This window comes from Phyllostomus hastatus, unplaced genomic scaffold (assembly GCF_019186645.2).
Source record: "Phyllostomus hastatus isolate PE091 unplaced genomic scaffold, TTU_PhHast_1.1 phas_contig_81, whole genome shotgun sequence".
In the NCBI taxonomy this organism is placed as follows: domain Eukaryota; kingdom Metazoa; phylum Chordata; class Mammalia; order Chiroptera; family Phyllostomidae; genus Phyllostomus; species Phyllostomus hastatus.
Window position 1 is genome coordinate 2,936,355 of NW_025333962.1, and position 26,818 is coordinate 2,963,172.

The 26,818-nt window shown below is 43.3% G+C and overlaps 1 protein-coding gene across 2 annotated transcripts in view; it reads left to right on the forward strand.

The window, feature by feature from the left end:
- Window positions 1-6,065: 6,065 nt before the first annotated feature.
- Window positions 6,066-26,818, forward strand: part of PGBD2 (piggyBac transposable element derived 2) — a 35,054-nt gene continuing 14,301 nt past the window's right edge. The window contains exons 1-2 of one of the 2 annotated variants that reach the window (XM_045850622.1): window positions 6,108-6,186; window positions 8,258-8,399. The gene's annotated coding sequence lies outside the window, so the exon portion shown is untranslated. Of the gene's footprint in view, window positions 6,187-8,257; window positions 8,400-26,818 lie in introns of both variants that reach the window. The other variant, XM_045850621.1, reaches the window with a different exon arrangement.

A 26,818-nucleotide genomic window follows, 5' to 3' on the forward strand; every position in this document is an offset into this window, starting at 1 on the left:
TCTAGAAGAAATCCAGCTTATAAACTCCCTCCAGCAGGCAGACTAGACTTAATTGGACTGGAGCTTTTGTCCCTGCTAAACTCATATCTAGGTTCTGAATGACTCCACTCTTCCTATTTTTCCTTTTAACCCTCTATAATTTCCTACTCAACCCCTGGTCAAGCCTATTTGGTTCCCACCTCTAGTCAACCCTTTATGGCTTCCAGAAGAATGTGGGATCTACCAAGATTCTTCCAATGATTGGTGAACAACCCTCAGACAAAAAGGAGCAGGCTTGTGCATGTCTCCAACAATCCCTTTGAGGAGCAGTCTCATCTTTGTCTCCAACCACCCGCCCCCCCAGCCCCCGAGGGGCAGACTCACTTTTGCCCCAGTACTCACAGTTTTGGGAGGCTGAGAGCCCAGATTTTAGACCCCAGGATGCCTGGCTCTCTAATTTTATGATGTTTTTCCCTTTTCTAGGTGGGAAATCAAGAGCCCATTCCTGCTGGTACCCCCTTAAGATGTATCCTTTCTAATTGGTCACAGTTTGATCCTCAAAATTTAAAGAAAAACTGACTAATCTTTTTTTACAACACAGCTTGGCTCCAGTATCAACCAGGTAACATGAAAGTTTGACCAGGTAATGGAACTCTAAGTTACAAGACAATCCTACAACCCAATCTCTTTTGTAAATGTCTTGGAAAATGGTCAGAAATTCCTTCTACACAAGCATTTTTCCATTTGAGAGGCCATGAAGATTTATGTAAAAGGTATAAACTTAACCCTATCACTGCAGCACCTACTGAATTATTCTCCAATCCCCACATGCTCATGGAAGCAATTCCAGCCTCAGAGAGCCCAGAAAAGGCCTTTTCACTGCTTTCTTCACTAACCCCATACCCACAGTCTCCAGCACAAACACTGGTCCCTGCTTTTCCTGCCCCTAAAACTGCACCGACAACTAAGGGCCCCAGCTAATACCCAAACCTTCCTCTCTTATTGAGCTCAGGCAAATCAAAACTGACCTTGGGACTATTCAGACAGTCTGGCCAAATACATAAATGCTTTCCAGCACCTTACTTTAGCATATAAACTGACTTGGAAAGATGTGATGGTAGTTCTGGGACAAACACTGAACAGGAAAAGGTAAAGAAGGAGGCTAGAAAATTTGCTAACAATTTGCATCTGCTTGACAACAAATACCCCACAGGAGAAATGGCAGTCCCATCCATGGACCCTGAATGGTATTATAATAACACCTCCCAAAAGTAGAAAAGAAATAATTTCTTACTCTGTATTAAGGTGAGACTCAATGTGAGCTGCTGAAAGGCCATGAATTATTCCAAGGTGTCGGGAGCCGACCAACAGCTGTCCCTTGACACAGTCAGGATGGATGAGATGCATCTGCACAATAGAGGTGAATGTGGCCGGATCTTCTGTCTATCTCTTCCTGTATGCCTGTCCCTGCTAGCAATAGGTGGTGGGATTTTTAGATACTTGGGTGTTATAATAAAAAATCTGCACGATGCCTCCGATTCTGCACGAAATGACTTGCTGACCACAGAATAGAGACCCCTAGCAACCCTAGTGCTGCCTACTTCCCCTACCTGGGAAGTTTAGGACAAAATTAAACTATGGGCAGACTAACTGCCAGAACGCCGAAGGAAGCTGTTGCTAGGAATGTTTCTTAGGGAGTCACCACTTGAAAGCTTAAGATTTATTAGAGCCACTACCCCTCCCATACCCTGGACAGAAGTGTATAGAAACAAGGAGTTCTAGTTGAAAATAATAATCTCAGTACGTGGAAACGAACATGAAACATGCCCCCCACCCCAAGATATACAAATCAAAAAACCCAGGCAAAAAAACAGTTACCTAACCGAGATAAATTTAACCTCAATGGATAATAGTTGAGGTTACCTACAAATCACCCCTTGCACCCTTTTAATTTAGACCAATTCCTAGAATCTTAATAGATGCCTAGTTACTAATTGGCATCTGAAAGTTTGTGCCTGTATAGCTTTGTTGGCTATTTGATTAATGACCCTCTTGGTCAAAATAACCTTTGTTTAACATGGTTGATCTGTGGGACCTTCTGTACTTTTTGGTTATTTCTTTGTTTAACATGATTGATCTGTAAAACCTGTATTTTTAGAAATTATTTCTGTGGTAACTATTTCTGTTTTAATGATCACGCTATGCTTGAATGTTCTATAACCTCCCCTATAAAAGTAAAGATTGATTTTTCTCAGTGAGCCATTAGGGCCCAAAAAGCCTGGCTGTCCTCCAGCACCCCATCGGGTGTTTCGATTCATTCATTTCTCCTTAGCCGTGCATCCTTCGGGGACCCTGAGACCCCACCAAGGCTGGACCCCAGCAAGTTTTGGCTGCTCTTCATGGGGCCAGTGGTGCAGGCCAACATCAGCTGCTGCTTGTGCTCTGCCCATGGCTACTTGGTAAGAGCTAGACAGTGATCTGCAGATGGTTACCACTTGTACTGTGTTTGGAGGTGTGTGGGAGAGGCTAAGCTGGGAACTGAGGACAGCTGCCACTAGTGCCAGGCCTGAGGCTGCTTAGCAAGAGGTATATGGCATGCTGAGGGCAGAAGCTGATTATTTGGGGTTTGTGAAATTTTGAGTGACTTTAGGAAAGTCCACAACATAAACAAAGTCAAGCTGTTTGAATGGTAAAGCCACTGGAAATGGCTTCAGTGGTCCCACAAGTTGGATGGAAAGAGGTCTCAGGGAATCAGCAGGGCAGGGCAGACAGTGTTAGCTAGGTTAATGGAGACTCAGATATGGCACCTGCCTGTGAGTGGGACCACCATTTTATATATGGTTCATCAACCAAAATGCTGTTATGCTATGCACGACTGAAGTGAAGTCCCTCCATCTGTCCTTTCTATTATCTGAAGAAGAGGGAAGTATGGAGGGCTCAGTGTAATCCCTCTCCAGGTTAAATGCTATGAATTAGCTAGATGTTTGAATACTCCCAATATTCATATGAAAGTGATGAACCTTAAATTCTGAGTGGAACAATCCTGTTATCCAAGCAAAACCTCTGATTTTCTAATGAGCACTCATGTAGAATATGGCTTAGGTTGGATCCTATCTATTAATTAGAACAAAGATTGGGTATGAACTAATTTTAGTCCATAGCACTTCCATTTTGACAAACTATATATTTTACCTTTTTGTTTATTGTCCATTTTTCTCATTGGGATGTAAGAACCATGAAAACAAAAGTTGTTTTCTTAAAAAAAATTTCTGTACTTTCCCTCCCCCTATTATTATTTTTTGGTTTTTAATTTTTTTACTTTTTATTTATTTATTTTTGGAGAGGGGAGGGGAAGGGAGGGAGAAAGATAGGGAGAGAAACATCAATGTGTGGTTGCCTCTTGAGTGCCCCCTACTGGGGACTTGGCCCATAACCCAGGCATGTGTCCTGACTGGGAATGGAACAGGTGACGCTTTGGTTCACAGGCCAGTGCTCAATCCACTGAGACACACCAGCCAGGGTCCAAAAGATTTTTATTTTTATTTAGAGAGAGGGGAAGAGAGGGAGAAAGAGAGAAATATTGGCCTGCAACCCAGGCATGCGCCCTGACTGGGAACTGAACCTGCAGTCTTTCAGTTTGCAGGCCAGTGCTCAATCTACTGAGCTACACCAGCCAGGGCCCATTGTTCTAATAGTAATTCCTATAGCAGTAATTCTCACACTCATTAGACATTTGTTAAATGAATGAATGATATGCAGTTGTGGGGAACAAAACAAGCTAGGAAACACTGCCCCTACCTTAGCTAAAATAGCACCCTTTCAGGGCTTCTCCTCTAACCTCTTAACTTGCTTTATTTTTTCTTCACAGCACGTAAGACATTTTGACACATTATATACTATTTGTTTCTTGAGTGTATTCCCTATTAGAAAGTGAGTCCCATGAGAATAAGAAATTTTTTCTTTTAAATTATCTATTAATGATTATACTATTACAGTTGTTCCAGGTTCCCCCCCCTTCCCCCCCTCCACGCAGCACTGCCCACTCCCTCAGCCAATCCCACCACTTCATTTATGTCCATGGGTCACATGTACAAGTTCTTTGGGTACTCCATTTCTTATACTGTACTTTACACCACCATGGCTATTCTGTGACCACCAATTTGTATTTCTTAATCCCCTCACCTCTTCACCTATTTCCCCAAACACCCCTTCCGGCTGGCAACCACCAAAATGCTTTCCATATCCACGATTCTGTCTCTGTTCTTCTTGTTTGCTTAGTTTGTTTTTTTTTAGATTTAGTTGTTGACAGGTAGGTATTTATTGTTATTTTATTGTACACAGTTTTGACCTTCTTTTCTTAAATAAGTACTTCTAACATTTCATATAATAGTGGTTTGGTGATGATGAACTCCTTTATTTTTTTTCTTGTCTGGGGAGCTCTTTATCTGCCCTTCAATTCTAAATGATAGATTTAATGATAAGATTCATTCATGGGGGTGGAAATAGAAAGCTGTTCTCCAGTTCCCAGTATCCCATATCCATCCCTCCTGCCATGAAAAATGTTCAGTCTCATCTTCATCAAGGCCAAAACAAAGGCCTGTGTCCAAAGATTCTACTCCATTGTTCTGGCATCAGCAATCTCAGCCCTATCAGGTAGCTTAGAGCTATTCCCAGCTGCAGTCAGTTGCTGTGCTGCTGTAACCAGACTCCTGCTCAAAGCCTGTGTTTGGAGTCTTGGAGGCTGCTAGGACCATATGGTTACTAAGGAGAGAGAACATGATAAACAAAGGGGGCAGGGCACATGTTACCTTGTGAGAGGGAGAGGGAAGAGAAGGAAAGAGAAGGGAAGAGAAGGGAAGAGAAGGGGAGGGGAATGGAGGGGGGGAGAGGGAGGGGAGAGAGGTAGGGAGGGAGAAATGGAAGGAGGAAAGAAGGGAGGAAGAGGGAGAAAGAGAGAAGTTCTTCATTAAACTGGGTTATATTATCTCAGACTTGGGAAGGATTGGGTGCTTCTTTAAACTAACCAATCTACTTCCCAAGCTCTGGTGATCTCACACTGGGCCCACCCTGTAACTTATCCATTTTCTACATCTTTCTGGAGTTTGTATCTCATCCAATCCCAGGCTAGACTGACAGGCCTCTATGGTCACCATCTGGGCTCCTATTGTACATGTGCTCACCTTCCCCACTGTATTGTCCCATTTTTCCCCCCAGAGATCTGCTGGCAACAGATCTGTAGTTCCCTGGGGAGTATGTAAAGCTGCATCTTCCTAGGGAAGCAAGACTATGCTTCCTGGTTGATTATGCTTAATAATGTCTGATTTCCTTTGCTCCCTCCCTTTATTTATATTTAGCTATCTCCACTAACGGGTAGATTAGAGTCATTTTTAATTGTCATTATTGAAGGGAAAGGGCTGTGGTGTGCTACTGGTAGGTAGGTAGAAGCCAGGGATGCTCAATATCTTAATCAGGATTGCCAACTTTAGCACATGAAAATATTTGTGGGTAGGGTGGACAAATTAAATACAGGACTCCCAGTTAAATTTGAATCAGGTAACAGCATTGTTCATCTGAAATTCAAGTTGAACTAGGTGCCCTGTGTTTTATCTGGAGACCCTACCTACAAGGCACAGGACAGGCCTCTAAAACAATTATTCAGGCCAAAACATCCAGAGTGTGGAGACTGAGGACCCTGAACAGAGAAGTGGTTCCGGAACCCTAGTTGACCCCACAATCACCAGGAGGCCACTAAGGCCAGAATTGCTGTGAGGGCCCTCAGAGTGCGGTTCTGTAGGTCTGTGATGGGCCCAGTATTTGCATTTCCATCAAGTTTCCCAGCGAAGCTGTTGTTCGTCACGGATCACATCGGAGAACCACCGTCCTAGAGACAAAAAGTGAGCAGGAGGAGGAAAGGGTCTAGGCTAGACACCAGGGTGAGTGAACTAGGAGTAGCTGGAGACACCTCAGCCACCCGGCCGGGTCTCGGAGGCACTTCCGGGTTCCCTCTAGGCACCTCGGAGGCCGGGACGTCTCGATAGTTCCCCGGCTCCGGGCGGGCGATGACGGGGCGTGGAGGGGGGACTGAAGCGCAGCGAACGCTCTTGTGCCGGATGTTGCGTGGTCGCGACGCCAGCCCGGATACGGTGAAGCAAAAGCTGCTCACAGTGTCCGGCGCGGCCCCGCGAATCTCCAACTCTGCCAGCTCAGGTAGGCGTCGCTCACTGCGCGAGGCTCGGGTGCAAGAAAGACGCGCCTTGGCATGGCATTCTCTCAGTGGCGCCCAAGGCCTTTGCCCGCCTCGCTGCGCGCTGATGGCGGAGGGGAGGGAAGAGGCCAGGGACTCCGGACCTCTGGGCGCCAAGCTCCAGGGCCGAAAGGAGGAGCTCCGGCTGTGGAGCTGGAGGCAGGCCGAGGCCGGTCGAAGCGTGATTGGTTAAATTGAAGGGGGCGGATACCTGTGGGCGGGGCCCCTGCCAACCTCCTCAGGATGCGCTGGCTACTGGTGGGTCCTGGCATTTTTCCTGATTCTCCCTGCGACTGGGGTCCTTCGGGTCGTTCAGCGTGTTGGTGTTCTGCTCTTGTCTTTTTCGTTTATTATTTACATGGAGAGAAGATGAGAGGGGGCCTGTATTTTACAATTATTTTTATTTTACAAAGGCCTTTTCTGAGCCGTTTTGAAACTGGTTCAGCTTTGAAGCATTTATGTTTATAAAATGTCTTATTTTAAAATTTTCATTTTTAATAGTTTTAAGAGAGTTAAAAAACTAGAATTCCCAGATTCTATTCACCTAATTTCCTCAAATGTTAACAATTTATTTAACAGAACAGTTCTACAAGATTTGTTCTTCTCACCCATTTCCTTTTTGTTATATAGGATCCAAGTTGTGTCTTATTGGAAAAATTTACATTTTCAACGGTGGAGTTCCAGCCCACTTTCCCCCAAGACCCTTCAGAGTGGCTCTGGGAGTACCAGGTCGCAAATGAAAGAGCCTTTTCTTCTTTAGTGCCAGGGCCAGCTAAGAACTTCCAGTTGGGCCTCTGGGCAGCTTGTGAACAGGTGGTCACCCTCTGCATGTTGACCCACCTGGCCCTGGCCACTCAGCCTCTCCTGGTTTTCCTGTGGGTCAGGCTGATCTTCTGCCCTCATATCTCTAAAGATGCTTATTTGGTCATCTTCTCTTTCCGTCTGGCTTTCTCCCTGGGTAATCTTTTGTGACTTCAAAGATTCTATGGTTTTTAGCATTCCATAAATCATTAGAAAAAGCACTTATTTGTGACTCCAGCCCAGACCATTCTTTGCCCCAGACTCACAGAGAAGTCACCCATATCTGGTCCCCTTCTGGTGCTTAAAGCCTCTGTGAATGGCACCACCCTACCCCAGCCACTCATTGGACTCTTGATTGACAAACATTTCCTATGAAAGGGTTGAGAGAATCTTTAGGAATGCATTTCAGTTAGGATCAGTACATATCAAGAGTTCCTAATTCTACTTTAATAGATGACTGAAAGCCAAAAGGTGGAGATGAAAATGCAGGCCTGCTGCAGGATGAGGTGGAGGGGTGCTTTAGACATGGCAATTTGCTCTGCAGCATGAGTTACTCAGTTCAGCAAGTATTTATTGAGTGTATCCTGCATGTCAGGAGTCATGTTGGCTTTTGGAGATGCAAAGGTGAATACATTCTGCACCCACACTTATTGGGACATGTGGTGGGGTCAGTGAATGGTAATTGAGGTGAAAGCTGTAATGTGAAATCCTTGCATTGGAGGGCATTGCAGGGCATGGGAAGGACTGAGCTGAGGTCCAGGGCTGGATGGGGGTGGGGTGGGGGGGACCAGACTGTGAGTGGCAGTGGCCTTTGACCTTATTCTTGGGGCCTGTGGGATCGTGACCTGGGAAGGTTCTCTGCAGGCTCTGAGGATGGGCTGGTGTTAGCATGATAGGTTGGGGGCTGTCACTGAATATTGATAAGTTGAGTGGACAAGTGATAGCCTAGGGCACAACAGAGGAGAGAACAATGAGGTGAGCTACTGAGGGTCAGAGTGATGGAAATGGTAATACAGGTCACACTCCCTGACCCAAACCTGCCACACATAAAAAAATCAGAATGTTTGAATTTTGTCAGTCATACTGCAGCACTGCTTAATCAAACATTTCTGTTGTAAAATGTATAAACATTTACAGTAAGTAAAAGAAATAGAGATTATAAAGAGCTTCAGATCATTTCATATTTTTCTTCCAAAGAGTTTATTGCCAAATTTTGATATTCACTTTTCACAGCATTTTTGAATTCTGAGCATTGTTGGTGGGGTTGTGGATCTGAAATGATAGCTAACTCTTATAGAGCCTGCTGTGTGCTTCACATGCATCAACTCTCGTCACAACAAGCTTATGAAGGTACAATGGAAATCTCATTTTACAGGTGAGCAGATGAGGACACAGGGAAGGTTTGTGTTCTGTGCATAGTCACATACCCTGTCACTGGTAGCTCCATATTCCACATTCTTACCAGGCTATAGACTTATGAATGGGAGATGGTGGGGAGTCGAAGGACCAAGGTTCTTTCCCTACTCTTCAGACATCTGGCATCTTCAGTCAGTCTGCCTGAGTGCCCAGGAAGGTCAAAAGAGAAGAGAGGTTGTGGTCACATTCTCAGATTCACTGAGTCCACAGAGTGGTTTCCAAGATGCCTGGAGCTATGGTCTTGTTAGGGATGAGCTTCTGTCATGAGCTGTGGAGGAAGTTAAGTGCAGTGTTGTAACTGGAAAAGACACTGGTGTCTGGGCTGCCTGTCACTACCAAATCCAATAAGCAATGACAGTGATTGAATCTTTTATAGGCACTTTATTCAGATGGCTGACGATCTGAGAAGATGGCAGGTTCATACCCTAACAAACCATCTTACTCTTTCTTTCCCGGCCAGAGCTTTTATAAGGGGGTTGGGGGAGGGCAAACAAGGTGTCAGTGAAAGCCTTTGAAATTCAACAGTTGCCTCCAAAGGGGGAAGGGTAGTCACTTGCTTCTTCCTGATACAGATGTCTCCATGCAAGGTAATCTCCAGCCAGTGCCCCAGGAGGTCAGCTGCTTATTCTCAGGCACCAGGATGGGCCTTATCTGTAGTTACTGAAACAAAAACTTAACATACACATTACTTGCTAGATTTATGACTATTTACGTTCAGCTAAATTTTCCCAAGTCTTAAGCCCCTATCATTGTCAAGTGGACCAGAGGAAGAGGTGGGTGGTCAGAGCTGCCGTGTGAACAAGCTGGGATGCTGGCTGGCTAGGCTTTAGAAAATTCAGGTAAACAATTTCATGAAGATTCTACAAAGAGATTGTTCATGAGGCTGGAGTGGGAGATGACAGTATTTTAATTTTTTTCCATTAGGTATTCAAGATACGTAAGTTCTGGAACAGCACAGACAAGTGTCTTCTGCTTGCCACTTCTTCACTGTAGACAGCGGTCTTCCTGAGTGGCACTGAAGGGGTCAATAGTATTTGCTTACATGTGTATTTCCTCTGAGAGTGTGCAAAATATGCATTCAAGAATATCTAAAAGGCATAGGAACAGTTTAAAGAATAATGAAACAATTTTAATATCCTCCTTATTTTAAGAAATAGAACCTTATCAAAACCTTGGACATCCCCTGTTTGTCTGTCCTACCTAACTGCATCTTTTCTCTTCAAAGGTAACCACTATCTTGAAGCTCCTCTTAATCATTTCCTTGCTTTAGTTTTACCACATGTATGTTTGCATCTCCAGATTCTTTATATATATCTAAAGGTGGGGCAAAAGTAGGTTTACAGTTGTAAATACACAAAACAGTGTATTCTTTAACTGTATTGTTTACTGTATTATTAACTATATTGACTTCCATATGAACAACTAACTGTAAAGCTACTTTTGCTCCACCCTGTATACAAGTATGTATTAGTTTTTTTCACTCCAGTCCTTATGAAATCATGTAGCAAGTTTCCTGGTTTTTTATTCAGTGTGTTTTATTTGTGATCAGTGGTGTGTGGCTGAAGTGCTTCTTTACCTTTTCTGTAGTCCGCTGTGTTCTTTCTACTGGTGGCCACTGGAGTTGTCTCTACTTTTTGCCTCTGTAAAGAGACATTGGGTATTTTTGTCCAGATCTCCTGGTGCACAGATGTAGTCATTTTTCTAGGGCTACTGGCTCTCAAATCGGGTAGGGAAAGGAGGTTGAGGGGGAAACAGGGAGATGCTTTTGGTTGCTGTTACTGGGAGATGGGGTGCTACTGTCTCTGCCGAGTCAAGCATGCTGCTAATTATCTACAATGTAGGACAGCTTCCAGCCTCCTTCAACCTTCCCACACACCAAGGAATTGGCTGACCCCAAATGCCAGTGCCTGCTGAGCATCGTGTTCTGGGGCAAACACCTGGGGAGAGCTGCCAGGAGTATGGTTTGCATGTGTTCAAGCCTACTGATGTACCATTCATGTTCCTTTCAGCAGCCTGGGGCCCCTCATATTTCTCCTTGTACTCTCTATAATTTTCATTTCCTCAATAGTAATGAGATTGAATGTCTTTTCTGTAGCATCCAGCAAATGCGAGAACAAATATCGGAGACTTTCAGGGTATCAAAGATGTTACTTTATTGGCCAAGTTTAACCTGCGCAGGGGCGAACTCTCAAAGTGTCTAGCGACACAGTGCCCACAAGGAGCTGCAAACGAGAGCTGCGCCGAGCGCTTACAACTACGTCCTTATATAGGGGTGGGCAAACAAGCATTATACAGAAGCAGACGTGGCAGTTAGTAATTCAAAGTAATTACAAAGACTGTGCGCGGGAATTTCAAACCAAGCATTCTTGCATAAGGCGGGAGGCAGGATGTTTGTTCATTAACCTAGTAATCTCTTGGCTCTAGCTAGCTAGTTTTCTATTTTCTCATTAAAAACTACAAAGCACTGCTTATCTGGCCTACCCAGGGGAGAGTGTCTGCTAGACACAGGATGTTTGCTTTAACTGTACTTTGTCTCTTTTATCATTTCTTTTTAGCTACAATGTGGTTCTTGTCTATGAAGGTTAAATTTAGTTCTTAATTTCCTTGTTCCCAACATTCCCCTGTTTTCTCTTGGGGGTTTGTCAAACCCTTGACTCTTCATCATCAGGAATCATAGTATAGGGTTGGGATACAACCATTAGCTTTACTACTTCTATTCTTTCTTTAATAAAGGCTATGAACCTATTTAAAATGTAGGGCCCTATAGTGATTGCTAGCAGGAGTATATCCCAAGGTCCAGTCTACTTTTCTTCTAATTGATTTTCTGGGGATTTTGTCCTCCAAATCTCTATTTGGGGACCCTTTGGCTGTACCCTCCTTTTAGATATACCCACTTTAAATTCTTCTAAAGGACAATGGACGAAGGTCTCATCTTCTTGTAACTGCTTCCGGCTGGAAAATGGACGTTGTTTTACCCACCCATGGGTCAGGGGTGCCCTGAAAGGGGGGGGGGGTACAGCACGGAGGGAGTCCTTCCTGTAAGGGGAAGGACCTTACAGAATCCTGGTCAGTTGGCTATTACCAGGAAGTCTCAGGCTCGGTGTCCAAAGGCTGGCATTACTGGACCGTTGGCATCCTGATTATTTTCTGGAGGTGACAGATTTGGAAAGAGTTGGAAGGCACAATTAAATCATAACCACTAAATGACAAAGGCAGGGGCTTAAGTAAAGAATGGCTTATCAGGAGGAAGGTGTACAAGGCATGCTATACCTATCCGAAACTTGTGGCCCGCTATACTTCACTCGGGCTGAGGGGAATATGTTAGGATTTTCCTCCTTTCAGATACCTGGGCCCTTTCTGTCCAAGCCATCAAGACAGAAAAGGCAAAATTAGTTCTAAAGTGAAGCCCACAGACCACCCAAACCATTCACCAACCCAACCACTCAGTTCAGCCAAACCGTTGAGTCTCAGGGGGTGATGATGAAAATGGGCTCCTTAAGCGAGGTTTATATTCACTCACTCATTCAACCAATTACTCAGGTAATGAAGTCATAGGCATATGCCCTATGAAAACAGAAGAACATACAGGTTAAATTCACACAACAATCCCCAAACCAGTCTCTGTGCCTGTGAGACTGTCTTTTGGGAAGACACTCAATTGCAAGGTCCTTCCTGCAATAACATTTAGCAATGGCAATTTCACAGTTCCTCCATACCTGCAAATTGTACATCTTTGGTGACATTACAAACCCAGTTTTCAACTTTCAAATGAAAACAAACTTTTAAGACAGTTAGCTGCACCATTCTGATGTCCAATACTAAGCATTGTGATTTTCCTTGAACCACAATTTTTCTCCTTAAGATCACCCTCACTTATTACGGGGACTACTTTGAGTCCCGCTTTTAATTTTGACTGTTTGTTTGCATAAACACAACAAGAGCAGCCTGGATCACTTATGATCCTTGAGTCTACCTTGCTGGAACTCACACAGGGAGCCTTTAGATTGACTTCTCAGTCCGCCCCCCTGGAGCACAGAAGCAGAGTCACACATTTGCCATCTGGCTTCGCCTGTACCAGTTGTTTCACTCAAATCCTTGAGGCTTCCATTGTGCTTACAGGTTCCTTTTAGCCATCTTTCAGGAAAGCAACCTTCGTTCCTTCCCTGGAAAGACTGCCATGAACCACACAACCAACCAAAGTACCAGGCTTTTTCGTGGGCTTACGCTAGCTTCACAAGTCAATCCCAGTTCCTCAGGGCTTTCTGGTGATGACCAGAACCCATACATGCCTCCTTCAGGTGTGACATTCCAGTCAAAGTCTCAGTTAACAAAACCACTATTAACGACCGGTCTTACTGGTTTTATGCAAAGAAACTTTATATTATCACTCACTCTTTCAGAATGCCAAATTCTGGAGGGATCAGGTAGGGAGAAATATACAAAGCCTGAAGGAAAATCTTTTCCCTTCTGATATCCACTGGGCTTCTTAAAACCTTCACTTCCACAGACTTTCTGCAACATTCACAAACCCTTTATTTTATACAGCTTCTGATATCCACCAAGATTGTATCTTTATGCCTTATACCTTTCATTACTAACACACACCACATAAATTTTTTTCTAAAACTTTCACTTTTCCATTTATCTTTACAGTTTTCCACGGACTTTTTTAACATTTACAAACCTTTTATTCTTTCTTTTATACACCTTTTTCATTTACATATCTTTCACTTTCCTATTTTCTTTCCTATAGAGTGTGAAGTTTTAACCTTCCCTGGAATTCTTAATTTCTTTTTTAGAGCAGATACAGAGCAAAATCCAAAACAGAGTTTCCAGAACAGTACACAGGTAGGGGCATTCTCTCGCACAGAGACATGCTCTTTCAGGCCCGGTCTCATGGCAGAGACATGCTGCTTTGCCCATGGCTGAAGCACTTATCAGCCCCAAATGACCCTGCCTGGGTCCCGAGTGGCAAAGGCATCTTCCCCAGCCAGTTACAGGCAACCTTTCCTAGGTCTTAAAGTACAGAAGGTTTCTGATTAGAAACAACACCAATGTTAGAAATCTTGCTCGTTTCCTACAAAACCAGAAAACAATTCAGGTTTCCTCTACTCCAGGTTTAAAACTTTCACATTCTTTACACATAGTTTTTACACATTCAGATTTAACCATTAATCTTTTTAATCCTGGTTCCTTTCCCACACTGGGAAGGATTATACTTAAACTCAGTACTTAGACTCAGCATGTGGCACTCACCGATTCTGATTGGTGCCTCCGACAGTTCGTGGTTCCTCTCCCCCCTCCACCCGGGTCTTAGAGCGGTCGGGGGATGCGGCACGGGAGTCTTCACTTAATTCCTAGGATTTTACTAACCTTCTGTGTGATTTCTTGAGTTGATACACACATTCACTCTCTTTCCATGAGACAATTCCAGTCTGGTGATGAAGCCAGGTGCGCTTTCAGAGACTCAAAAGCCTGAGTGCGCTCCTTTGTCCACTTTAAAGGGCTATATTCTGGTCCCTTCAGAGCCTCACACAGTGGATTAGCAGTGAGCCCAAAGCTTGGAATTCAAATGCAGCAGTCACTTGCCATCCTCGGGAATCTCCTTAACTGGTTCTTAGTGTTGGGAAGAGTCCTCTGCGGACTTTTGTTGCACAGCCTGCACTTACTCAGACTTTCTGTTTAGGGATGCCTTATAATGCTCTAAGAGAGAAAGGCCATCCCCTTAAGGGTCCCAGTTGGGCTCAGTTATAGGTATTGCCCTGGGAAGGCCCAGAGCCCCATTTGGATTTTCTTGGTTTAATCTCCGAGCCTTTTCATTTGCCTTATCCAACACCAGCCTCTGCTCATCCCCCCTTACTGAAGCAAAGAATTCAATAAGGCTCCTATGTCTGCCCAATTGAGAAGATAAGTGGCAAAAAAAACTGACACAATCAAATCAGTCATTTTAGCAGGGTTATGTCCATAAGAAGGGTTTGAGCTTTTCCAGTTTAACAGATCCAATGTACAAAACAGAGTATGTGCCAGATAACATCTAGCAGACTGGCCTTCTGGCCTTACTCTCACTAAAAAAGTCTCCAAAAAGGATATTGCCCTGCCCCAGTAGGGGTTTTTCCTCCACTAAATCTGGTTTCTTGACCAATTCAAGATAGCAATGCCAGTTCAGGCGCACTTTTCCCATTTCACTCACAGGAGTGGATCCGCTGGGGCTGCAGGAACTCTGACCAGCCTGCAGGAGTCTTAATACCTAGATCTTCTTGGCCCCTCTCCTCTGACCTTCTATCTTTCATATGTAAACTTTCTTTCTCTGAGCCTTTAACTGACTTTGCTAAAATTGGTAGGCTTCCTTGCTGCTGCCTTTAATCCCCTTAACAGAACCTAGCGGTACTGGAGGAGCGCGTCCCTTCCCCCAGTAGTATTAGGGTCCAAAGCAGGGGGTTGAGAGGGGAGGATGTCCTCGATCTCACTTCTACCAGCTATTGTCTCCCCCTCCTGTCCTAATACAGATTTTGCCACCTCCCTTATAATACGGTCTCTTTCCTCTGATGTAAAGAGTCTGCAAAATCTGCTGACAACCATCCCAAGTTGGCTGGTGAGTCCTAAAAATGGTTTCTAGGAGGGAAATCAATCTCTGGGGTTTCTCAGAAAATGGGGGATTCTGGTGCTTCCAATTATACAAATCACTAGTGGAAAAGGGAACATAGATTAATCATGGGGGTGCCCGCGGCGACGCATCCGTGCCGGGGGCACTTCCCGGAGCGGCAAGATGGCGGCACCACACACACCCGTTCCATAGCGAGTTCCCCCTCGCGTATGTGGCGGGCTGGAAACTCCACCTATCTCCTGCAAGGAAGAATCAGGCTCCTCCTTCCGGGGATAAGGCGGGGGTGCATTCACAGGATCTAAATGGTCCTCCAGCGGCCCTGGTAAGACGGGGTACGGTCTCGACCATCCGGGGGCCCACCTGATGCGGTGACCAGAGTCTCAGTTCCCCTCCCTTTCGCCTTATTCCCCGCTGATGGTAGGCACACTGCCCACCTCCCTCTCTGATCTCCACCCTGACACTTCTTGATGTATCGGGGCCGCTTGGTGGCAATGTCGACCCAGACATCTATATAGAGGAACTGATCTGGATGGGGGACCCTGTATACTGTGGCTCAAACAGCAAAAAGGGTGGGCAAGTCAAAAGTCCCCTCCGAGGGCCATCCAACATCAAAAGTGGGCCACTCGAGCTGGCTTAAGCTTCTTAAAAATTCTGGATCAGGTGGGGGTCCTCCATACCCTCGTGCTTGCTGCTGGAAATCGGAAAAATTCCTTAACAGACAATCAAGTGGGGATCCCGGCACTGACTCCTGTTGGCCCATTCTGATGAGGTCCGGGAGACAGGAGAAGAGACAAATAATACAAACCAACAAGGCAACAGACAAGGCAATATCCCTCACACACGAATTAGGCATGTAATTCAGAAGTCAACTTGTGACACAACGCGCAGACAAAACAAGACATGGAACACAGTCACTCGCCCGCCTGGCCTGCCCTCTCGCGAGGTGATGTCGATCTTGGCTAAGGTTGCCCGATCAGAGTCCGGGTTAGACTGCCAACCGTTATGCCATATGACCTGACACAGGAACTGCAGGTTAGGGCCCTCTCATGCCCCGTAGGTTTCCCCATGGGGCTACAAACACATTCACGAGCTTGTTCACTCACACACTCAAATATTTCAATCGCAGCGCAGCGCGGCGCAAAAGGTCCCTCTTTAATGTGACCGGTCACTGATCTTTCTTTCCCAGTAACTGAAAAACTCCCAGGCGGCGTCCTGCCTCTTGGGAGCCCCTGGGTGGACTGCCGGCGGCGTCCTACCTACCGCCACAGGGTAGTTTGCTCCAGAGCCCAGAAACCAGAAACCAAAAGAGGATCCTCGGTACATACTCAGCTGAGCTGCCCGTCCGGTCTCTGAACCGAATCTCCACCTATATGGGAGATCTCGCTGGGGCCTCCAAAATGTAGCATCCAGCAAACACGAGAACAAATATCGGAGACTTTCAGGGTATCAAAGATGTTACTTTATTGGCCAAGTTTAACCTGCGCAGGGGCGAACTCTCAAAGTGTCCAGCGACACAGTGCCCACAAGGAGCTGCAAACGAGAGCCGCGCCGAGCGCTTACAACTACATCCTTATATAGGGGTGGGCAAGCAAGCGTTATACAGAAGCAGACGTGGCAGTTAGTAATTCGCTTACAAAGACCGCGCGCGGGAATTTCAAACCAAGCATTCTTGCATAAGGCGGGAGGCAGGATGTTTGTTCATTAACCTAGTAATCTCTTGGCTCTAGCTAGCTAGTTTTCTATTTTCTCATTAAAAACTACAAAGCACTGCTTATCTGGCCTACCCAGGGGAGAGTGTCTGCTAGATACAGGATGTTTGCTTTAACTGTACTTTGTCTCTTTTATCATTTCTTTTTAGCTACAATGTGGTTCTTGTCTATGAAGGTTAAATTTAGTTCTTAATTTCCTTGTTCCCAACACTTTCCTGTTTGTTTGCTGTTTGTATTTCCTTTGAGAAGTGACTGCTAATATACTTCTGCTCATTTTCCTGTTGTGTTGTGTTCTTAATTGTTCCGGAGATTTTGTCATTTATTCTAGGTACCAATGCCTTATATTTTTTGCAGATAACTTCTCATATTTATGAGTTTCTCCTGATGAACAGAAAAGTTCTTAATATAAATATTGTAGAAGTTGTCATTTTCTTTATGGTTAATACTTATAGCAGGCAGATGTGGTTCCTGCCAGATCCCCAGGTAGATGGGACTGCCCCCAGGACCACACTTGAGCAGGGCTGGAGCCTGGTCACAGTGCTGCTTCACAGTTGGGACTAAGATCCACATCCTGCCACTGAGGGTCCAGTCCGGCATGTCTCCCACCTGTTCCCTTGGAAGGCAGTACTTCCCCTAGACTGTAGCAGAGTGGTGCTAAACCAAGTCTTAGGGTTGCTTCAGGGTCCACAGCTGGCACTCAGGTTAGAAAGCCTGTCACCAGGGGCACAGATGGGTGTTGTTGGGTCCCAGGGTAAGCAGGGTTAATGCTGGGCCACAGGGCTGCTTCAGGATCTGCAGTCTGGTCCAGTCTGGCGAACCTGTTACCTAGGCCAAGGGTATGGGCAGTGTGGCTCCTCTTGGGTCACTTGGCACATGGGGCCTGTTACAGAAGCTTGGCAAGGCAGGTCTGACATGAGTCCATAGGGAGCATGGGTAGCTTTGGGTTTGCAGGTGGGACCCCATTTGGTGAGCTTACTGCCAGGGTGCAGACTTGTCTTTTCAAAGTGGTTCTCCTTGGTCTTTGGGTTCACTGGGGTTTTGCAGCCTCCTACATTTATTCCAAAGCTCCCACAAAGGCATGTTAGTCCGTGGTTGGCTGCCATGTCATTGTCTGTGTGGGGATTTGAAAACTAGGGACTTACTGTTCCACCATCTCACTTACATCACTACTTGCCTTGTTTGTTTAGGATAGATCAAGCCCGTCAGTTGCTGCTCATCTCAGTAACTTTGCTTGATCATTAATTACTGAAAGAGGGGTTGAAATCTCTCACTATTAATTTGGATTGGTCAATCTCTATAGTTCTGTTATTCTGAAGTTATATTATTAGATGCATAAAATTTAAAATTATATATTTCTGGTGAGTTAAACCTCTTTCCCTGTGAAGTGACTTGCTTTTTCTCTGATAATGCTTTCATTTTTGTTTAAAATTTATGTTATCTTTAAACAAAATTTAATTTGTTAATTTTATAAAATTATGTTAAAACAAAATAAAATTTATGTTAATTTTAATTTTTATTATATTTTATTGATTACAGGGCTATTACAGTTGTCCCAATTTTTCTCCTTTTGCCCCCTCCACCCAGCACCACCCACTCCTTCAAGCAATCCCCACACCATTGTTTATGTCCATGGGTTATACATAAAACTTCTTTGGCTACTCCATTTCCTATACTATACTTTACATTCCCATGGCTATTCTGGAATAACCAATTGGTACTTCTTAATCCCCTCACCTCTTTACCCATTCCCTCAAACACCCTTTCCAAATGGCAACCATCAAAATGCTTTCCATATCCATGATTCTGTCTCTGTTCTTCTTGTTTGCTTAGTTTGTTTTTTAGATTCAATTGTTGACAGGTAGGTATTTATTGCTGTTGTGCATATTTTTGATATTCTGTTCTTAAATAAGTCCTTTTAACATTTCATATAATAATGGTATGGTGATGACGAATTCCTTTAGTTTTTTTCTTGTCTGGGAAGCTCTTTATTTATTTTATTTATTTTTAAAATTACTTTATTGTTGTTCAGTTACAGTTGTCTGCATTTTCTCCCCCCTCCCCCACCCCATCCACACCCACCTGCCTCCCTTGCTTCTACCCTCCCCCTTGGTTTTGTCCATGTGTACTTTATACTAGTTCCTGCAAAACCCTTCTCCCCACTGTCCCCTTCCCCATCCCCTCTGGCTATTGTTAGATTGTTCTTAATTTCACTGTTTCTGGTTATATTTTGTTTGCTTTTTTCTTTTTTTGATTATGTTCTAGTTAAAGGTGAGATCATATGGTATTTGTCCCTTACTGTCTGGCTTATTTCACTTAGCATAATGCTCTCCATTTCCATCCATGCTGTCCCAAAGGGAATAAACTTTCTTTCTCTTTGCTGCATAGAATTCCATTGTGTAAATGTACCATAGATTTTTGATCCACTCATTTGCTGATGGGCACTTAGGTTGCTTCCAGCACTTGGCTATTGTAATTGTGTTGCTATGAACATTGGGGTGCAGAGGTTCTTTTGGATTGGTGTTTCAGGGCTCTTAGGTTATAATCCCAGCAGCAGAACCGATGGGTCAAAAGGCAGATCCATTTTTAGTTTTCTGAGGAAATTCCATACTGTTTTCCACAGTGGAAGTTCCCACCAATAGTGCACTAGGGTTTCCTTTCCTCCGCAACCTCTCCAACACTTGTTTGTTTATGATGGCCATTCTGACTGGTGTGAGGTGGTATCTCATTGTGGTTTTAATTAGCATCTCTCTGATGGCTAGTGATGCTGAGCATCTTTTCATATATCTGTGGGCCCTCTGTATGCCCTCCTTTGAGAAGTGTCTGTTCAAGTCTTTTGCTCACTTTTCAATTGGGTTTTTTGACTTCCTGGAGTGGAGTTGTGTGAGTTCTTTATATATTTTGGAAGTCAAACCCTTCTCAGAGTTATCATTGGCAAATATGTTTTGCCATATGGTTGGTTTTATTTTCATTTTAATGCTGTTTTCTTTAGCCATGCAGAAGCTTTTTAATTTGTTGAGGACCCATTTGTTCATTCTTTCCTTTAGGTCCCTTGCTTTAGGGGACATATTTGTGAAGATGTTGCTACGTGGAATGTCTGAGATTTTCCTGCCAATGTTTTCCTCTAGGACTTTTATGGTGTTACAACTTATATTTAAATCTTTTATTCACCTTGAATTTATTTTTGTGATTGTTGTAAGTTGATGATTGTGTTTCATTTTTCTTGCATGTAGCTGTCCAAATGTCCCAACCCAATTTGTTGAAGAGGCTATTTTTACTACATTTTATGCTTCTTCCTCCTTTATCAAATATTAATTGACCATAGAGACTTGGGTTTATTTCCGGGCTCTCTGTTCTGTTCCACTGGTCCGTGTGACTGTTTTTATGCCAGTAACAGGCTGTTTTGATCACAGTGGCCTTGTAATACAGTTTGATATCAGGTATTGTGATCCCTCCTGCTTTGTTCTTCTTTCTCAAAATTGCAGCAGCTATTTGGGGTCATTTATGGTTCCATATAAATTTTTGAAGTGTTTTTTCTATGTCTGTGAAATAAGCCATTGGTACTTTAATAGGTACTACATTGAATGTGTAAATTGCTTTGGGTAGTAAGGCTGTTTTGATCATGTTAATTCTTCCAACCCATGATCATGGTACATGCTTCCATTTGTTTGTGTCTTCCTTAATTTCTTTCTTCAGTGTTCTGTAGTTTGCTGAGTACAGGTCTTTCACCTCCTTGGTTAGGTTTATTTCCAGGTATTTTTCTTGTTGCTATATCAAATGAATTTTTTTCCTGATTTCTGTTTCTGATGTTTCATTGTTGGTATACAAAAATGCCTTTGATTTCTGGATATTGACTTTGTATCCTGCTGTTTTGCCAAATTCATTTATTAGGTTAAGTAGTTTTTTGGTGGAGTCTATAGGATTTTCTACGTATACTATCATATCATCTGAAAACAATCACAGTTTTACTTCCTCCTTTCCAATTTGAATGCCTTTTATTTCTTTTTCTTGTCTGAGTGCTGTGGCTAGGAATTCCAATACTGACACGACCACTGGCCTGCAGTGACTGCGGAACGCTGTGGATGGCTCATTGAAGCATGATAAAAACATACACAGAGACAACCGGGTTGTGTGGGGAAATAGGGACAAAACTGCCACTCTCTCTAGTGGAGAGTGCTCTGAGCCCCCACCTGAGAAGGCTTTTTATTAAGAATAAAGACACAATTTGTGGATTTACAGTCTGGCAGCAAAGATCAAAAGGAATAGGTAACTTTCAAAGGTTCTGGTAGATATCCTGCTGGGATTCTGGGCAGAGTTTGGGATTTTATCACTTAAAAGGACTATAGGACCTAAAAGCTAGTTTCATTTACTGCCTGTACCTTCAAATTCTAATTCAATAGCATCCTTCAGCAAGCAGATCTCACAGGATCTTGCATATTCTATGTCCCAGGCCTGATTACCTCAGGGGTTCTCGGACTCTGGTCTGGGCTGCACTGCCCCTGTTATTTCCGAAGGCCTGAGTCAACAGAGGAGACAAAGGCAGCCAGGAGACTTGGAATTCTTACAACTAAGAACAAGGGCTCAGGCTTTGATAAAGCCGAGGGGGCAGGGGTTGATGTCCATCACCCCTTCATTTCCACAGCCCCGAGTCTCCTCCCTGAGGCCTCCACATGATCATACCTGTCTTAGGCGATTCCCTCCTTAGGAAATCTTACCCATCATTGGCTAACTGATCAAGCATTTGAGGCCAGGCACAGAACAGGCAGTGTTCATGCCAGGATAATAAGTTTTGTCTCCTTAGTGGCTCCTGGTTCAGAGGTCTCTTACTCAGCCTAAATCACGGAGGGTTACAGCTTCCTGAGACCAGGCAGGGTGGACTCCAACACAATACTATGTTAAATAAGAGTGGTGAAAGCAGGCATCCTTGTCTTGTTCCTAATTTTAGTGGGAAAGCTCTAAGTTTTTGTCCACTGAGTATGATGTTGGCTGTGGGTCTCTCTCTCACTATGGCCCTAATTATATTGAGGAACACTCCCTCTATTCCCATTTTGCTGAGTATTTTTATTGTAAATGAGCCTGCGCCTTATCAAATGCTTTTTCTGCATCTATAGATATGATCATATGATTTTTGTCTTTCCTTTGGTTTATGTGTTGTATTAGATTTACTGATTTGCAAAAATTCAACCATCCTTGCATCCCTGGGATGAATCCCACTTGGTCATGGTGTATGATCTTTTTAATGTATTGTTGGATGCAGTTTGCCAGTATTTTGTTGAGGATTTTAGAATCTATGTTCATTAGTGATATTGGCCTGAAGTTTTCTTTCTTTGTTGTGTCTTCATCTGGTTTTGGGATTGGGATGATGCTGGCTTCATAAAAAGACTTTGGGAGTCTTCCATCTTCTTGAATTTCCTGAAGTAATCTGTGGAGAATGGGGGTTAGTTCTCCCTTAATGCTTTGTAAAATTCTCTTGTGAAAACATGTGGTCCAGGGCTTTTGTGTGTCTGAAGCTTTTTGATTACTCTTTCAATTTCATCAACTGTTATTTGTCTGTTCAGGCTTTTTGCTTTCTTCTCCATTGAGTTTTGGAAGATTATATTTTACTAGAAATTTGTCCATTTCACCTAGGTTTCACATTTCTTGGCATACAGTTCTTCATAGTAATTTCTTACAACCCTTTGTATTTCTGTGGTATCAGTTGTAATCTCTCCTCTTTCATTTCTGATTGTGTTTATTTGGGTCCTCTCTCTTTTTTTCTTGATGAGCCTGCTTAAAGGCTTGTCAATTTTATGTTTTCAAAAAATCAGCTCCTGGATTCATTGATCCTTATAATTGTGCTTTTAGTCTCTGTGTTATTTAATTTTGCTCTGATCTTGGTTATTTCCTTCCTTCTATTTGCTCTGGGCTGTCTTTGTTGTTGTTCCTCGAGTTCTTGTAGGTGTAGGGTTAGGTTGTTTATTTGAAATGTTTCTGTCCTTTTTAGGTAGGCCTGTATTGCTATGAACTTCCTTCTCAGGGCTGCCTATGCTGTGTCCCAGGAGTTCTGGGTTATTGTGAGTTCATTTTTGTTTGTTTCCAGAAACATTTTGATTTCATTCTTTATCTCATTCTTGACCCATTCATTGTTTAATAGCATGCTATTCAATCTCCATGATTTTGAGTGTTTTGTTTTTTTTCCCTTGGGGTTGGTTTCTAGTTTTCATTCCCTTGTGGTCAGAGAAAATGCTTGGTATGATTTTAATTCTGTTGAATTTGTTGAGGCTTGTTTTGTGTCCTATCATGTGGTCTGTCTTTGAAAATGTTCCATGTGCATTTGAAAAGAATGTTTTTAGCTTCTTTGGGATGAAGGGCTCTCTATATATCAGTTAAGTCCATTTCATCTAGAGCATTGTTCAATGCCACAATGTTTGTTGATATTTTGTTTGGAAGACCTGTCCATTTTTGACAGTGGGGTGTTAAAATCTCCTACTATAATTGTGTTGCTTTCAATATCTTTCTTGAAGTCCTCCAAGATTTTTTTTGTGTATTTGGGTGCTCCTATGTTGGGTCCATATATATTTACAATATTCATGTCTTCTTGGTGGATTTTTCCCTTGAGTATTATGTAGTGACCTTCTGAGTCTGTCTTTGTGGCCCTTTTTTGGAAGTCTATTTTGTCTGATATGAGTATTGCTACCCCAGGTTTTTTTTCCCCTGTCTGTTTGCTTGGAATATTTGTTTCCAGCCTGAAGGGCTGTGTTTCAGTCTGTGTAGGTCTTTTGTCCTGAGGTGGGTCTCTTGTAGGCAGCATATATGTGGGTCATGCTTTCTTATCCATTCAGCTATCCTATGTCTTTTGATTGGAGCATTTAATCTATTTACATTTAAGGTTATAATTGATAGGTAGTTATTCATTGCTATTTTCATACCTGTGTTCCTCTCTCTCTGTCTCTCTCTCTTTTCCTTCCTTTCTTTAAAGCAATCTCTTTAGCATCTCTTGCAGAGCTGGATTGGTGGAGGTGTATTCTTTTAGACTTCTTTTTCTGTGAAGCTCCTTATTTGGAGCTCCTTCTGTCTTTATTGAGAGTCTTGCTGGGTAAAGTAGCCTTTGTTGCAGGCCTCTCATTTTCATTACTTGGAATATTTTTTGCCATTCTCTTCTGACTTGGAGCATTTCCATTGAGAAGTCAGTTGCTAACCTTATCCCTTGTATGTTACCTGCTCCCTTGTATGTTACTTCCTGTTTCTGTCTTGCTGCTTTTAAGATTCTCTCTTTGTCTTGGTATCCTGCCACTTTAATTATGACATGTCTTGAAGTGGGCCTCTTTGAGTGCCTCTGGATTGGGACTCTCTGTGTTTCATCCATTTGTGTGACTTTTTCTCTCATCATATTAGGGAAGTTTTCTATCACTTTTTCAAATGGCTTTTCTATTCCTTGCTCTTCTTCTTCTCCTTATGGTATCCCTATTATTTGGATATTATTATCTTTCATATTGTCTTGCATTTCTCTTAATCCCTCTTCATTCTTTCTCAGCCTCTTTTCCTTTTCTTCCTCTTTCTGGGTATTTTTTTCTATTTTGTCCTCTAGTTTGCTGATCCAATCTTCTGCTTCATCGATCCTGCTTTTGATCCTGCTTTTGAAATTGTATTCTTCATTTGCTCTTAGCCCTTGTTGATAGTTTCTATTTCCTTTTTAATGTTGATATAGTTTGCAGTGAGTTCATTGTAGTTTCCCTGTAGTTTCAGATAATTCATTGTGAGCTCATTGGGCTTCCTGATAACCATTGCTTTGAACTCAATACCTGATAGCTGAGTTGCCTCTATTTCATTTATCATTCTTTCTGAGGCTTCCTCCTTTCCTTTATTTGGGGATTGTTTCTTTGTCCTCCCGTTTTTTTGTGAGACTCTTCTTGTTAGCCTCAGCTTCTTAAATTAATCTGTTCTGACTCCTTGGGTTTATGGTGTGAACTTCTGTGGTAGAATACCTGTGAGATTCAGTGGTGCACACTCCTTGATCTCCTAAGCTCACTAGTCTTGGGCTGTCATTTAGGTTGGCTCTGCGTATTTTTTTTGGTTTTGATTGTTGTTGGGTCTTTCTTTTGTGGGTCCTTCCCACCCACACCTTAACTGAGGGTCACTCTGTCCACCACCTGTTGTATTTTGTTGTGCTGGTGAAGGCAGGTTGTGTTGACGCTGGTTCTTCCATGTGTATAAGGTTTTGAGGAGTTTCTCTTGCTCTTGTTCAGTTGTTTGTACTGGGTAGTGTCCCCACTGTTTAGTTGTATTTCCAGATAGGTCCTGGGTTGAGGTTTGTGTGGTTTCCACTGCCTCCTTCACCTTGTTTTGTTGTTATCTGTTGGTAGTTCCTTTGTTGTTGGTTTCCTCTTGCAGTGGGTATCCTGGTGTTCACCGCTTCCACTTAGTGTTTTTTTGTAATCAGTTGGAGGGGGAAGGCAAAATAGTTTAAGACAGCACAAGAGTATTCTATGATATTTACAGTAGCAGCCAGTAGAGAAGAGATAGGAGATCCTTTGTCTATGTATGTATAGTGTTAAATGTGGCCTTCCATCCAACTAGCCGATTTTTAGATAGAATGGAAAGAAGGTAAGACTCTTGTTGGGGAGGGAAAGATTGTGAGTTGCATCTAGAAAGCAGTGAGGTTGTGGGACGTCAGATTCTGAGATAATGGAGAGTAAAGGATAGTAAATAGGTGTAGTGTGTGAGAGAACAGATTAACCACTATAGTAATAGAGTTCAGGAAACCATGAAGTGTGTCAAGATCTGGGAGGGGTGTTGTGAAGTATTTACAATTGTATGGAACAGCTATTACTTACAATAATATTAGAACAACAATCATATGACATAATCTATTTGATCTGGATAACAAGAATAGGGAGTGTAGGACCTTGAGTAGTGTGCTAATGGGACACAAGTGAAGTGAAGGACAGTAAATTATCAATACACTATGAAAGAGAGATCAGGGGAAACCTGTCAAATGATACAACATAACCAGCCAAGCAAAGAAGACTATACAGAAAGAAGAGGAATGCAAAAATACTATTAAAACAAAAGATGTAAGAATAATGAAAAAATACTAACAATACAAATATGCAATAACTTTCAGATTCTTTGTAATAGCAATATGAAATTTGTCTCACTGTCTCAGCTGTTGTGATATCCCTTCTTTGAGTCCAGCCCTGGTCTTTTCACAGTTCCAGGTTGTTGGTTTTGTTTTTGTTTTTTTTTTGTCTCCCTTGTAAGTATTGAAAAAAAGGTAGAAGAAGGAAGGAGGAAGGAAAAATATAAAATTGGAAAGAAAGGAAGAAGGAAAGAGAGGAAAAAGGAATTGCAAAGTAAAAAAATAATAAAAATTTAAAAAGTATTAAAAAAATAAAAATAGAATAAAATAAAATGCCTCTTGGTTACAAAGTAACCAATCCGGTTTTTCTGCTCTTGCGGCTGCAGCAATCTTAGGGGCGATTAGTATGGCTTTTCTTCCTTCCAGATCTGCACTCAGTTGGCCTCCTGCGCACACTTCCTGGACCTATCCTGGCGCCTCTCCCCAGTGCCTTGAGTGTGGGCTGGGGTGCACACACGCTGGGTCAGGCTTGTCTTGGCCCCGAGGGTGCATACCCTTCCCAGTGCTATGGGGGTGCACAGGGTCTTCCGCACAACCTTCCAGGCAACCTTGGGATTGCTGCCCAGCTGGGTGGCAGGGAGGCCGGAGTGATTGCTGCAGAATTCCCCAAACAGTGTCTGTCTTTTCACTTTTTCTTTTTGAGAAATTCCTCCTACTCAAACGTTCTGCTCCATACAGTGGCTTGGCCTCTCCTACAGCCCAGTTCTCCAGCCAGACCGTTGACTATCAGGGTCAGGGCCCCTCACAGCCCAACTCTCAACTCTGCCAGCATCCACAGACTCCATGGGTGCTTGCAGCCCCTGTGTGTTTGCCACTTAGTCCTTATGTCCCTCTCTGTGACTTCAAGCAACCATGTCTCTCCCATGGTGTTGTTTAGACCTTGTTTGGCCAGGGAGGGAGCAGTTATCCTGTCTCCCAAGGACTCTATGGCAGACCTGGTGCATGCCCGG